General features: G+C 38.0%; 1 pseudogene; it reads left to right on the top strand.

Annotated features, from left to right (window-relative positions):
* Positions 1-10,904: 10,904 nt before the first annotated feature.
* LOC100138752 (tRNA-splicing endonuclease subunit Sen15-like) lies at positions 10,905-11,401 on the top strand (annotated as a pseudogene).
* Positions 11,402-11,611: the final 210 nt, after the last annotated feature.

Genomic DNA, 11,611 nt, shown 5'->3' on the forward strand with positions numbered 1-11,611 from the left:
TAATTTAAATATCAGAATGTTTTTCCTTCCTCTGCTACTGTCTATTAAAATAAACTTTGAACTTGAATGCGCAATTTGCTGTTAACCTCATACCTCATCATAATACTCTCAACACTAACAATAATAGTAAAAGCTGCAAAGTTTACTAACTTTGTCTACAAGGCTTATTTATTATCCCGTTTTTAGAGATGATGTTACAAAGGCTCAGAGGGGGCTAAGTAACTTGTCCAAGGCTAGGAGGTATTAATGGTGGAAGTTCATTCAAACCCATGCTATACAAATCAAAGCAGACATGATTACTACATTACTGTGTTCATGAGAATAGAGATCTGAACCAATGATAAAATCAGAAGTATGACTGTGCTCAAGAATGAACTTCTTATAATTAGATCCATTATATATCACAGCCAGTTATCAAATAACACTGTGTGAAGTCCACTCTATCATATTTTGAAATATTTTGATATATCTGTCTTCCTTTAGGGGCTTCCCTCGTAGCTTAGATGGTAAAGAGTCTGCCTGTAATGCAGGAGACCCAGGTTTAATTCCTGGATGTTGAGAGGCTCCTCACACATGCTTCCAATAAGAAGGTAATAATAATCTGTTATAATCTGTTTACCTACCTGATCCTCTTTCTAGATCTTGAGCTTTCTAAAGATAGGCATATTTCTTTATTTTTATGTCTCCAGCACAGTCTTAGAAGCATAGTCTTATACATGAGTAAATGATTTTTGAGTAAAATTTTCCACTAAAGCTCGGTATGGCAAGAAGACCTTTGGAGTATCTCTCAACATCACAATTCCTCAGCACAAGTCTTCACAGGGACCTTCCTGTTCCTGGTAGTGATAGCTATTTAAAAACAGTGAAACACCTCACTGTAGTAACGGAGTTTAAGATTTTAGGAAATATTATTCAGTTTTAGTACAAATGAAAGACGAACCATTTCTTGGCATGATGCATCATAGTTTCTATATTTTGGTATAGGAATGCACCACCAAAATTAAATACATGTAATTGTTGTCTAGTGATAGGACTACTATTCCTAGGCAATTAGAAAGGCCTGTCAATGTTCAAATGCTCCAAGGTACTCGAAAACAAGCCAGTGAAATGCCAAATGAGTCCTTCACATGATAAGGATCTGAGAAAACAAGAACATAGCTACTAAAAAATATTATCTGAGTTTGGAAGCAAGTACTATGAATTTCAAGATGTGGAACCTTGGGCAAAGTACATAAACCATTTGTCTTAGATTTCTCATCTTTAATATTGGAGATAAATAGGGATTTTTGTGAACATCAAATACCTTAAGCCACACAAAGCACAAAGCACTTAAAATAATATCCAGCATACAGTACTCAATACATTTAACTTCCTATGGTCTATTTATTTACTTAGAACATCGACAATTATAAGAGGTATCTCTTTCTGCATTTGCTATGGAACTATAAAAACTAAAGACAGTTGGGATCGTAATCAAATTTTTTGTTTCAACATGTTTCTTCACTACAGTTTTATTTTTTTTCTGCTTTCAATGAAAGAGAAGGTTAAGAGATCTATCATTTTTTAGGCAGTGTGCCTCTATTACTTAATCTGATCCTGAAATCATCCTAATAAATGAGGTTTAAATAAATAACTTATTCAGATTCACACCACTTATCAGTGGTTGAGATCAGAGTAAAACCCAGTTTCCTCTGATTCAGAAAACCATATTCTACACCAATGTTTTTCTTTCCATGTGTTGGAAGATGAGAGCAATTTGGGGATGCTAGAGTTAAGATAAAATTTTAGTATGATGCTAAGAATAAACACATCTTTAATAGTTTAATAAATTCACAATGTACTATTATAATACACTTTTTCAACCAACAGATCACAAAAATACAAATACAATTTGGTCATTTAATGGGGTCATATAGTTCTACTACAGATCTCTCTCATATGGGGGAGGCAACAGAACCAGAGGAAAAAATGTCTTGGTATAAACTGTATGGAGGATTTAGAATGGGCCTAGAAGAAAAGTGAAGTCCTATAAAGTGAGTGTCTATCTTTCAAATTTTTACTGAATGAATGAATGAATAAATGAATGAATCTGTGCATGATATTGATATATACATAGTAACAGAAAGGGACTGTTAGTTTACAGTTTGGGAAGATAACCAAAGAACATTTAAGAGTGCTTCATTAGGAAGAGAATGAAAATTCCCCTTCTCCCCTGCACAGAAGAATATCTACAATGGCTTTTTCCATCAATGTAAATTCCAGAAATGTGTGAATTGGTATTTTTTTATGAAAAGGTATATGGTCAATTAAATTTGGCAAATAATATATAACCACTCTTGAGGTGCCCTGGTAAAACAATCTTCCTGCAATGCAGGAGACCCGGCTTCAGCCCCTGAGTTGGGAAGCTCCTCTGGAGAAGTGAATGGCAACCCACTCCAGTATTCTTGCCTGAAGAATTCCATGGACAGAGGAACTGGTGGCTTGCAGTCCATGGGGTCGCAAAGAGTCAGACATGACTAAGCGACTAACACTTTCACACTTTCATAACCACCTCTTAGAGATCCATCAGCCACAGAGGCAAATTACAGGCTCTGAAAAATCTTATGGTATGATAACCCAGAAAATCCCTAATCTGTGTAATCACAGAAGTGCTACATCCCATAACAGCCATTAGCCTCTGACAGAACTATTAATAGTTATCCAAGGCACGTAATTTGGGAAACAATCTTCTACAGGATTCTTATCCATAAGAATGTTATTTAGCCAGTTCCCTTTTGATACTTTATGTGATTAAGTTGTTAAGTGTTCTATTCAAAATATAAGTGTTGGGGGCGGGGTAGATAAGGTCTTTCACAAAAGAAAACCACAATTTCTGAAATGAGTCTTTCATCCCCAGAGGCCACAAAAACAAGACCCTTGCCCTCTGCAATGTCAGCTCATGGCCATCCAGGCAGCAACGCTTCATCTCCCTAACTGCCCTTTCCCTGACTGTTCACGTGTGTGGTAGAAAGTGGTCCCTCAGGGAAAAATGGCTCTGGGGATTGTTAGCAGGTTATACAGCTGAGTTAACTACAAGGCTGCTGGCAGGCAAGCATTGCTTTTGTGTGCCAGAGAGAAAACAGAGCAAAGCAACTGCTCCTGGGAAACTCTCTGATTCAGTTCAGTTTCTAGCAGGCATGCAGCACGCTTCCCACCGTGGGACCTCTCTCCACACTGACTGGGCTCTGAAACCCCTACAGCTGATGCCACTGAACAGGAGGAACAGGGAGCCTTTGAGGCTCTGCCAGGACATACTGGGATAGGGAGAACCAGGGTCTCTCTCTCTTGAGGGTGGTCAGTCTGATACCTTCCAAATCTCTTTGAAGAAGATATGCTGTCAAGGCATATGGGCTGATTCTGAACTTCCCCTGGAACATACAAAGCTGAAGCAAAGAAAGTCACAGGCTGATATTCTCTGCTGTTACCCACAGACTGTCACACTTTTGCTCACTGGACACTACATTCTGGGGATTACACCAGGATTTTTATTGTCATGACTGTATAGATGCTAAGTTGTGTCCAACTCTTTCGCGACCCCATGGACCATAGTCCGCCAGGCTCTTCAGTCTATGGGATTGCCCAAGACAAGAATACTGGGTTGCCATTTTCTCCTTCAGGGGATCTGCCCAACCCAGGGATCAAACCCGTGTCTCCTGCATTGGCAGGTAGATTCTTTACCACTGAATCACTGAGAAGCACCAGGTTCTTTAGTAGATGAAAAATGAGCAACATAATACTCTCCTTTGTCCCTCAATGAGCTAAATACTAATTTGATGAGATAAGATGGATGCATTTTAAAAAAGATAAATAGCCATGCAAAGCAGTAGATCAATTGATCAAAGCTAATTTATCAGGTGAATTGAATGGATTAAAATTGCTAGAGGATGACAGTCTAAGCCAAGAGAAATGACTTTGGGGAAGAACTGCTAAGTTGCTTCAGTCGTGTCCGACTCTGTGTGACCCCATAGATGGCAGCCCATCAGGCTCCACCATCCCTGGGATTCTCCAGGCAAGAACACTGGAGTGGGTTGCCATTTCCTTCTCCAATGCATGAAAGTGAAAAGTGAAAGTGAAGTCGCTCAGTTGTGTCTGACTCTTAGCGACCCCATGGACTGCAGCCTACCAGGCTCCTCCGTCCATGGGATTTTCCAGGCAAGAGTACTGGAGTGGGGTGCCATTGCCTTCTCCGAGGAAAAACTAGGAGAAAGTAAAACAGTAGCTCACTGCAGGAGACAGAAGAACTTGGCTGAAGAACAGTTTAAAAGAGAAATTTAGAATGGTGAGGAATCCTGGGTACCAGGCTAAAGAATAAAATTTAGGCACTGTTTGTTGAAGAGGAAAGTGAGCTGGTTTCCCATCTCTTTGATGCTACATCCTCTTCCCCTAAAAGCATAATCCCATGCTCATTCTCACCAAGTTGTTTGCTGTCATCCACATGCACCTTGTTCTTGCCTGCTTTTCTCTGTCAATGCTATTCTTACTCTTTGGAACGTCTTTTCCATCTTTGTAGCCTGCCGACCTCTTCCTATTATTTATGTAGTTCAACTATTCCGGCTGACCTGTCACTGAGTACAAACGTTAACATCAGTGTAACATTCAAGATCAATTCCCAAATGACCAGAGTCCTTAGTCTCACCTACCTGAGCAATAGATATTGGCTCCCTTACAACATCTTTTAAGTTATTTCTGAGGGGTTCACGTGAGAAATATTTATATTCAATTGCTATGATCCTGAATTCTTGTCTACAGGACAACTGCTTCTGGAGAAATCATCTCTTCCACTGCTGCACTGAACCATTATTTGTAATCCTTCAGTAGTGACCATGCTAAGCTCTCAAGGGCCAGAGCCCTGTAGTGGGAATAATGGGGTTGGTGAAGGGGTGATGTGCGCCAATGGGTTTTACTGTTCATTCTGTATTGAACAGCTGCCATCACTGGCTGCATAAGCCCTTTCTTAACTGCAATCACTCCAAAAATGTACTGAAATGGCCTTTGTTTTACCTGTTTTGTGCCATGTTCAACCCTGTACCAAGGGTAGTAGAGACAGAATACTGTTGGAATAGGCCTTTATCATAGTCTACCCATGGATCTAAGAATAAATGAGTCTCCCATGAAGCATTTGGCCTAACAGTAGAAGGAAGTTGCTTTCTAATAATAAAAAGAAAATTGGGAATATTTTACAGAAGATTAGCAGATGGATGTCATAGAAGCAGAAATAATAGCTGTTCACCACTGCTTCAAAGCTATACCATTTGCACCCAGGATCTCTCAGTCTTTTATCTTACAAGCTCTCCTTCTTCAATAAACCCTGAATCCCTTTTCCAAAGAAATTAATCAAAAGCAACCCAACAATCTAAGAGAGAAAAGGGAAGATACATGTTATGTCATACTATTCATCATCCTTTTCTCTCTTTTCTCAACCCATCAAGAATAAAGCCTTTCAAACACCATCCTCAGTCCCCTTCCCTATTTCAGAACATTTACTTCTACTTCTGACAATAAACAAAAATGCCAGGGAGAACTACCATGGAACTATAAGCTCACCAGGTTCAGTGACCAAAAGTTAACCTGGTTTGGCCTCAACTAAAATACTCAGCTTTATTTAATTCCACCTCAATCATTTTATCTTCTGGGAGTCTTCTAAGGGACACAGGGCCATAGTCAAGGCCCTGCTTGTCCATTTCTTAAAATCCCTGTTTATTACTTTATTCTTTATTACTCTAAATTTCTTGCTTTGCTCTAAGAATGAGAGTCTCAATATCAGGGATCATATCTTTTTTCATTGAACAATACTTAATTCAGTACCTTTCATCACCAAGCTTCCTAAACCTAGAATAATGCAAAACAGAGAAAAAGCCCCCATAAATAATTGTTAAAATAATAATTTAATAAATAATGAAACAATGAATAATGAAAGATTTAATTTAGAAACTTTAGCTTATGGGCAGGATACAGGTGGTTCAAAGCAGAGAGAGCTAATAGGAAAAAGTTAATTTTAAGTCAACTCTATCTTTTTACATCCCAGAGCCATTACAAAAAATTTCAAGAAGTTCACTGTATAACGCAATTACAAGGTAATCCACACAGCAAGTTGCTTAACAAGTTCTCTGGTCTCTGTGAACTTTAAATCTGTTAAAAACAAAACTGGTAAGAAGCGTAGGTAAACAAACATCAAAGTCAATGACATAAATTTGGATTGTTCACAGTTCAGGGTAAATATATAACACAGGCTAACAGGTAGCAAAGGAGTTAAGGGGTGGCACTGGAGGGAAGAAAGAGTAAACCAGAAATTTTACTTCTAAACAAGGGAAATTTCAACAACACTCAAATGCCTAATTCACCTCAAACTGTTGTTTCATTTAAGGAAAGTGAAATGATACAAAGACTTTCCATTGAATAAAACCTGGGCCAAAGTGATGGACAAATTATTCTTTAAACATTTGCCACTGACATTGAATAAAGCAATCAAAAGAGAGCAAAGGATTTCTAAATCTACTCCATTCTCCCTTGAGAGCACAATTCAAGTAAGAACTATTGCTGTGTCTGTCTCCCTGGTTCATTTGAAAATTGAAATGTCTCTTCAATTCAAACAGAGCAAAATGGAAGAGAGGGATGGTCTGCAAGCTTACAAAACTAGCTGATCAGTCTGAATGGGAGAAATTGTCTAAAATGGAACTATTAGGAGTTCCACAGACATAAAGAGTATGAAGTAGTCTATACTGGTATCGCTAGGCTGATAAGGAGTTGCAAGGGGACCTGGTATTGAGGGGAACTTAATGCCTTTCATGCCATCCTTTCCCCCACAGGAGATCATTCTATGCACATACATATTCATCTGATCAATATACATCTATTGATAATTTATTTATCATGCAAGACATTCCTAGTTCTGGAAATTCAAAGATAAATAAAACATAGACTGTGAGAAAACCATAATTCAAACAGACACATGCACCCCAATGTGCACTGCAGCACTATTTACAACAGCCAGGATATGGAAGCAACCTAGATGCCCACCAATAGTTGAATGGGTAAAGATGTGGTATATATATACAATGGAATATTACTCAGCCATAAAAAGAAACAAACTGGGTCATTTGCAGAGATGTGGATGGACCTAGAGTCTGTCATACAGTGTGAAGTCAGGAAGAGAAAGAAGCATCATATACTAAGGCATATGTGTAAAATCTAGAAAAATGGTACAGATGAACCTATTTTCAGGGCAAGAAAAGAGACATAGAAGTAGAGAAAGTAGAGGACATGTAGGGAGGAGGGTGGTAGGATGAATTGGGAGACTAGGATTGAGGTATACGCGTTGCCATTCATAAAATAGATAGCTGGTACGCAACTGCTGTATAGAGCAGGAAACTCAGCGTGGTGCTCCATGATGACCTAGGGGCATAGGGTGGGAGGAGGTGGGATAGAGGTCCAAGGGAGAGAGGATCTATGGATACATATAGATGATGCACTTTGTTGTACAGCAGAAACCAACACAACATCACAAAGCAACTACATTGTTGCTGTTGTTTAGTCACTAGGTCATGTCCAACTCTTTGTGACCCCATAGACTGCAATCCATCAGAGTCCTCTGTTTATGGGCTCTCCCAGGCAAGAATACTGGAGTGGGTTGCTATTTCCTTCTCCAAAGGATCTCCCTGACCCAGGGATCAAATCTTTGTCTCCTGCATTACATGCAAATTCTTTGTTTCTCAGTTGAAAAAAGAATAAAAAGTGAAAGTGAAAGTCACTCAGTTGTGTCCGACTTATTGTGACCCCATGGACTATAGAGTCCACGGAATTCTCTAGGCCAGAACACTGGAGGGGGTAGCCTTTCCCTTCTCCAGAAAGAATAAAAACTTAGCCCCTATTTCTGGTTCTGCTAATGGCAGTGTATCTTATGTTAAAATAACCATACTGCAGATAAAAATTATAAACTCTAGACAAAATATAAAATATAACACTTTGGAATAACTGAAGAGGGAAGAAAAGGGGTCAGAAATTCCAGGATATTTAACGCTTGAAAGAAGTGAAAAGCCCTGGAAGAGATCTGTTTCTACAGGGTTTTTCCCTCTGTAAGAACCCCCAGTGCACGCAGTGAAGAACAGCTTTATTCTTTTTGGTTTTTTTTTTTGGATTTTACCTCCGCTGGAGCAGCTAATTACTTTTTTTATTTTATTTTATTTTTAAACTTTACAATATTGTATTAGTTTTGCCAAATATTGAAATGAATCTGCCACAGGTATACCTGTGTTCCCCATCCTGAACCCTCCTCCCTCCTCCCTCCTCATACCCTCCCTCTGGGTCGTCCCAGTGCACCAGCCCCAAGCATCCAGTATCGTGCATCGAACCTGGACTGGCAACTCGTTTCATACATGATATTCTACATGTTTCAATGCCATTCTCCCAAATCTCCCCACCCTCTCCCTCTCCCACAGAGTCCACAAGACTGATCTATACATCAGTGTCTCTTTTGCTGTCTCGTACACAGGGTTATTGTTACCATCTTTCTAAATTCCATATATATGCATTGGTATACTGTATTGGTGTTTTTCTTTCTGGCTTACTTCACTCTGTATAATAGGTTCCAGTTTCATCCATCTCATAAGAACTGATTCAAATGTATTCTTTTTAATGGCTGAGTAATACTCCATTGTGTATATGTACCACAGCTTTCTTATCCATTCATCTGCTGATGGGCATCTAGGTTGCTTCCATGTCCTGGGGAATATATCTACCTAAAGAAACTAAAGACTTATATATAGAAAACTATAAAACACTGGTGAAAGAAATCAAAGAGGACACTAATAGATGAAGAACAGCTTTATTATAAGCAAAAATATGGTCTCAATTTGTTTTGGATTTCAGAGAATGAACTTTGTGCTGCCAAAGTGGCTGAACATTGATAAGAAAAAAGCTGGAAAGAAAGGACATGCAGTTGATGGGAGCCCCATATCCAACTTTAATCTTCCCTAAATTCTTGACTGACACGTGAACTGTTCACCTATGGGAGATATTCTAAATGTTCCAGTGGGAAATAACTATTAATAGTTGAATGTCCAAAACAGAGATGTTAGCTGCTACCAATCACTGTGGAAAGAAAGTATTTGAACCTTGTCAAATCATATCATTTTGGTAAACACTTCTTGAATTTTCTTCCTGGCAAATAATAAAACTAAACTTAATTCAAGGTGATTATCAAGTAAATTAAACACTTGAAATAAAAAAAGAACACTACCTTTCATAAAAAGATGATATGATCTAGAGTCTTCTCAATGTTATGAACATTTATAAAATAATAAAGAAATTACCACACATATAAAGAAGCAGAAAATGTGACTCACTGAGGCAAAAATGTCAATAAAAATGGACCCCAACATGATCCAAGTTTTACACTTAGTAGAAAAGATTTTCAAAATAACTATTAGAATTATGCTTAGGGTTTTAAAAGGATCATAGACAGGGAACCAATTTCAGCAAAGAAATGAAAATTATAAAAAGAATGAAATAGAAAACCTACAATAGAAAAGAATACTATTTAAAATGCTTAAAAAGATAAATTTATTAGCATCTTGGATATTAAGAGGACAGAACAGTGAATGTCAAGATAAATGAAGATTAAGTAATGAGTAACAAAGATAATTTTTTAAATGAACAATGAATCAGTGACCTTAAAGAAAATATTAAATCGTCTAATATATGTGTGTTGGATTCATCAAGAGACAAATAAAAATGGTAGAGAAAAAGTACTGAAGAAATAATGGCAAAAAATTACAATTTCAATGAAAATCATTGACTTCAAAATTCAAGAAGCTCAGCAAACTTCAAGCAGAATTAATACAAAGAAAGGTATAACAACATGATCTTAGACTATCACAATCGAACTGCTGAAAACCAAATACAAAGAATTCTTGAAAGTTTCCAGAGAAAGAAGATTCATTATACACAGAAAAAAATTTTGAATGTAAGTTGACTTCTCATTAGAAAGAGTGAAATTAGAAGACAAAGAAATGATATTTTAAATCTAAAATAAACTCAACAGTTTATGTGCAGAAGAAAAATAAGTCAAAAATGAGAGTAAAATAACAATTTTTAGATAAAATAAACTTGACAGACTCTATCACCAGCAGACCTGCAGTGTAAGAAACCCTAAAGAAAATTCTTTCTGATGAAGGAAAAAGACTCAAAATGAAACATATATACAGACAAAAAGAAAAAAAGAAAAGAATCAGAAATGATAAATAGGCACTAATAAATACTTTTTACATAATAACACAATACTTTTTCATCTCAGTTTCTTTAGAGACCAAATGACTGTTGAAATTTTAAAAATTATACCATTATATTATGAGGTCAGTAATGTGCATAAATATAAATATTTATATGACACGATAGTGCACAAGATAGTGGAAATAAGGAATTAACTATTATAAGGTTCTATTGTTGGAGAAGGAAATGGCAACCCACTCCAGTACTCTTGCCTGGAGAATCCCATGGACGGAGGAGCCTGGTGGGCTACAGTCCACGGGGTCGCAAAGAGTCAGACACGACTGAGTGACTTCACTCACTTCACTATTGTTTTATAATACCCAGTATGTTGTTAAATCTAAATGGACTGTGATATGTTACAGATCCATACTGGAATCACAAGAAAAACCACTAAAAATATACAAATAGAGGTAAAAAGCTAATATAGGAATTAACCAGTTTAAAAGGAAAGAAAGAGAAACAGATAAACTAAGACCAGGTGGAACAAAAAGAAAAATGTTTAAAGGTTAGACAAACGTCAGTCTTATCAATAATTATATTAAATATAGGGGCGTGGAGAGAGCAGCGCGGTGCACCACGGGCGTGCCACGTGGCTGGGCATGGAGGAACGCAGAGAGTCCCAGCCGACCGCAGGTGCGACGGGGCGGCGATTGCGGTGGCGGCAGCGCCCACCCACGGGCCCCCCGAGGACACCTGGATGGGCACGCACCCTAAGTATTTAGAAATGATGGAGTTAATTATAAGAGATGCCACCCAAGCTTATACAGCGTTCTTGGCTTGCCTGGACCTCATAGTGAGTAAAAGCTGGCATGAAGTAAACTGTGTGGGATTACTAGATCTCCAGCTCATCCACCTTCTCAGCACTGAGACAGAAGCAGAAGGGTTTACAGTCTGTGGTACCTACGCCCATCAGTGCTTCCCTCAGCCATAACAGGATAAGGGGGATCTTGAAGGCATCCTGAAAATAGCAAGGTGATCCCGATTGCCTATGTCTTTTACTTTGGCCATAGTGGAGTCTGACTCCACAACAGTCTACTACAAACTCACTGATGGATTTATGCTGCCAGATCCTAAGAATATTTCCCTTAGAAGATGACACCTATACTTCTTGATGCTTATTTTATTCACACAGAACTGGATTGTGAACCATCAGCTTGGTTCATCTTTGATTTGAGATAGTAAGAGATGACTTAGCTGGTCCAATTCCAGAAGTTTTCTGTTTTGAAGAATAAAACTTTCCCATATAGAAGAATGTATTTTGTTACAAAAAAAATAGTAAGATAGTAGCTCTAGAAATTTCTTATCT

Source organism: Bos taurus, chromosome 22, assembly GCF_002263795.3.
Source record: "Bos taurus isolate L1 Dominette 01449 registration number 42190680 breed Hereford chromosome 22, ARS-UCD2.0, whole genome shotgun sequence".
NCBI classification, from domain to species: domain Eukaryota; kingdom Metazoa; phylum Chordata; class Mammalia; order Artiodactyla; family Bovidae; genus Bos; species Bos taurus.